General features: G+C 47.4%; 1 pseudogene across 1 annotated transcript; it reads left to right on the top strand.

Moving 5' to 3' along the window:
* Positions 1-1,028: 1,028 nt before the first annotated feature.
* Positions 1,029-1,646, top strand: LOC310824036 (P2Y purinoceptor 3-like; annotated as a pseudogene). Its single transcript has one exon. The product of its transcript is annotated as a P2Y purinoceptor 3-like (transcript).
* Positions 1,647-4,024: the final 2,378 nt, after the last annotated feature.

The raw sequence follows: 4,024 nt of genomic DNA, 5'->3' as shown, positions 1-4,024 counted from the left end.
CACAATTGCAGAGCCCCAGGATGCTCTGTAGCCCACGAGAAAGATATTGGTCCACTGTGGGAATGAATCGCTAGGCTGGTATCTATAATATGTACAGTGTATATATATAACACACACACACACACACATTAGTGAAACAAAGTTGCACTTCTCTTTCTTATCTCGGAGCACTGTTTCAAAGTTCATTAGCACATGGGTAGTTTCCTTTTTCCCAGTGTTTATATTTTTATGATGACGCCTGTTCGTGCATTTTCTATGGTATTTTCTGTTTCTATGGTTACTGTGGGGGGACATGCAGCGTTCGGCCTGTAGAGGGAGCTACAGGACCATGGCCGGGGTTTACGAAAGCGAGGCTTCGTTGCGCACCTGTTGCGAATGAAGCCTCGTTAACGAAATGATTTAAGATGTGTGTGCCTCTGCTTTGGAGGAGGACGGCTGGAAAGCGGGGACTGGAAAGTCCTGACAGACAATTATAAAATAAACGGGATTTTCCCACACCAGCAACCTTGAGTCCGCCTCTGTGTCACGGAACCTGTTACAGTTACGCTACCTGGCCTACCAGCCTGGCAGAGCATCACCAGAGAAGATACCCAGCATCTGGTGCAGTCAATGGGTCGCAGATTTCAGGCAGTTATTGCATGCAAAGGATTGTTGACCAAATACAAAACATGAGTGCTTAATTTGTACATAATGAATCTGTCCCAAAACATTTGGTGCCATGAAATGTGGGTCTATGTGTTGTAATTTCTGAATGGTGAAACCAATATGTACACAAATACCATCAAATAAAAGCTGAGAATCTCTACTTTACTGTTTGATTTAAAATCCAAACTTTTGGAGTGTAGAGCCAAAAGAAGAAAAAATGTTGACTAAAATAATTTAGTACGCTATAATATAATGATGCATTTTTTTCCGACATTAACCTGCACAACAGTGATCCTCACCTGTATGTGTTATCATTGTTCCCACAGTAACATCATTATCATTATTACTCTTCATCACTGATTCTTCTCTCTACAGTAACCTCCATGGCAGCATCCTGTTTCTTGCGCAGGCTGGCGTGGACTGTATGTGTGGGGGTATGGATGGTGGTTGCCCTTCTCGGCGCCCCCAGCTTCCACTTTGCCTTGACTGGAACGCAACGCAATGCAACCGCACGGTCTGCTACGACCTGAGCACACCAAAGCATTCAAAAGACTACTACCATTACTCAATGCCCTTGACCTGCCTCGGCTTCCTGCTGCCTTTTATGGGCGTGGTGGCATGTTATTGTCGGATGGACCGCCTCCTGTGTCGACCAGTGTTGTACATGGATGTTTCCATAGCAGCGGGGGAGAAGCGTGACAAAGCGGTGAGGATGATAATCGTGGTGGTGACGGTGTTTGTTGTGACCTTCCTGCCATTCAGCATCACCACGACCATGTACCTGCTGGTTAGCACACTGCCAGGTTCACCGTGCGAGACTCATCCCATCATCTACAAGAGCATGAGGCCCTTCACAAGCGTGAACAGTGTTTTAGATCCTATCCTGTTCTACTTCACCCAGCTGCGGTTTCCGTAGGAGCACTAGAAAGCTTATGCTCAAAGTCACTTGGGGTCAAGGGAACCAATGTGTGAGTGGAACATCTAGAACTGTGAACACTTAGAATTCTCCTTTTCAACCTGAAGTCCCTCATTTTGAAGGTAAACTCAGAATCCTTATCTCCCATGACCCTAAGCAGAGCCACCACTACCAGGGTTTTCCACTATAAGACCCTCATTTGAAGGATGGACATGAATTAGGAGTTGGTAAGGGTGGCTTAAAAAATCCACCATGGCAGTAAGCCATGTAAGAACAGCTAATGTGTTTGCTACTGTTTGTATGCTTGATGTTTGTGTGCTTGTGCTGGCTAGTGGCTAGTGGCAGTTTATGTGCCAAGCAGATTGTTACTGATTGTTCTTAATGCCCAGCTGCAGATTGTTATGGAAAATACATTGATAGAACTGTTTTCAGGTTATATACTTTCATATGACTGATACAACTTGTGTAAATACTGTGATTACATCTTCTGTTGCCACACCTCTAAAGTTCTATAGCCATTGTTCTGAGAAGCACTGTATAATTTACGATATGAACAGCGGTGGTTTCGGAGGGAGTGGTGAGGGAGAGCAGTAATGGGGGGACGTATCTTGCTGATAGGTGTGAAATGTTGAACGCCGATTGATCAATGACAAAGTCTCCCCATTGTTCTTGCTCTCTCGCCCCCTCCCTGCGTAAGCACAGGCCCATCAGGTGATAGCCTTGGCGGCGCCTACCATTATGTTTAATCTGTATAAAAGACAACCCTGATAATCGCCTCTTCAGACTTGTGCTGAACAGACCCCCGGATTCACAATGGGCTGCTGTTACGCTCTTGTCTCTTGTTTGCAAGCAATAAATACTGGACTCAGATATTGTGGCTACTCAGGACTTGTTTCTTGATTCTTACCTCCGAAGAGCTGAAGTACAGAGTGGTAAATCCTAGACTTCCACCACAAGATGCCCTACATTGCATTGAGTGTTACAATTAACACAGAAGTATGGATTTCTCTCCTCTGTGATGAGTGTACACAAAGCGAGTGAGTGAGTATGCTTCTTAAGAGATTTAAAATGTTTATTTGTCACTCCGGTTATACAAGTACAATCGTGTGAGATACTTTCGCTGGGGGTACATAGTCAATATAAAAGACAAATAAAATATAATAGCAAAACATAAGAGGCAATAAAATTTCAAATTATATACATTTAAGGCAAGAAAAATATACATTCAGCAGAATATTGCACAGGGATTGGATTGCATTTTGTGTGTGTGTGTGTCTGTCTATGTGTGTTTCTATCTGTGCCGTTGCTGATGATTGGGGTGTGCGTGCCCCCCCCCCCTTCCTGTAATCCACAATGACCTCCTTGGTCTTGGAGACGTTCAGGGAGAGGTGGTTGTCCTTGCACCACTGTTCCAGTACGGTCACCTCTTCCCCGTAGGCCGTCTCGTCGCCGTGGGAGATCAGCTCCAAAACGACTGTGTCATCCTCAAACTTCACAATGACGTTTGAAACCTGTGTGGCCACGCAGTCGTGGGTGTAGGTGGCATACAGGAGGGGGCTGAGGACACAGCCCTGTGGCGCTTCCATGCTGAGGGTCAGCGGTGAGGCGGTCCGTCAGAAAGTCAAGTATCCAGTCACACAGTGCTGTGTTCAGGCCCAGATCCTTGAGCTTACTGACAAGTCTGGAGGGCACTATGGTGTTGAACGCTGAGCTGTAGTCCATGAACAGCACCCTCATATAAGTGTCCTTCCTTTCCAGGTGGGAGAGGGCAGTGTGTAGGACATGGGCGATGGCGTCCTCTGTGGCTCTGTTTGAGTGGTATGCAAATTGTAGGGGGTCAAGGGTGGGGGTTAGACAAGGGATTTGACCAGTCCCTCAAAGCATTTGCTGGCTATGGGGGTGAGTGCTGTGGGGCGCCAGTCGTTGAGACTGGCCACTTTTTTCTGTTTGGGAATGGGGATGATGGTTGTGGATTTAAAGCATGTGGGGAAAGTCCAGAGGGAGAGGGACAGGTTGAATATCTCAGTGAATACCCCTGCCAGCTGGTGGGCGCAGACCAGGGAATCCGTCCGGACTGGCCGCCTTGCGTGGGTTTATCCGCTTGAACAACTGACGAACATCAGCCTCAGTGATGGAGAGGGGGCCTGCAGCGGTGGGAGGAGGGGGGGGTTAGCGGTGGCGGGGGGGGGTGGGAGGGGGGCAGTGTGGGGGGCAGTGGTGGTGGGGGAGGGGGAGACTAGGGGCATGACTAGGGGTCTAGCAGAGGGGTCAAATCTGGCATAGAAGGTATTTAGGTCATCTGGGAGGGTGGGTGCTGTGTCTATGCTTTGCTGTTTATTTCCTTTGAAGTCTGTAATAGTTTGGAGACCTTGCCATAGGTGCCTTGGGTTGTTAGAGTCCAAGCCTGACTCCATCTGTTGTCTGTATTCCCTCTATGCCTGTTTGATTGCTGTTCTCAGTGTG

This window comes from Argentina silus, assembly GCF_951799395.1.
Source record: "Argentina silus genome assembly, chromosome: Y".
NCBI lineage: Eukaryota > Metazoa > Chordata > Actinopteri > Argentiniformes > Argentinidae > Argentina > Argentina silus.
This window is presented reverse-complemented; position numbering and strand designations above follow the sequence as displayed.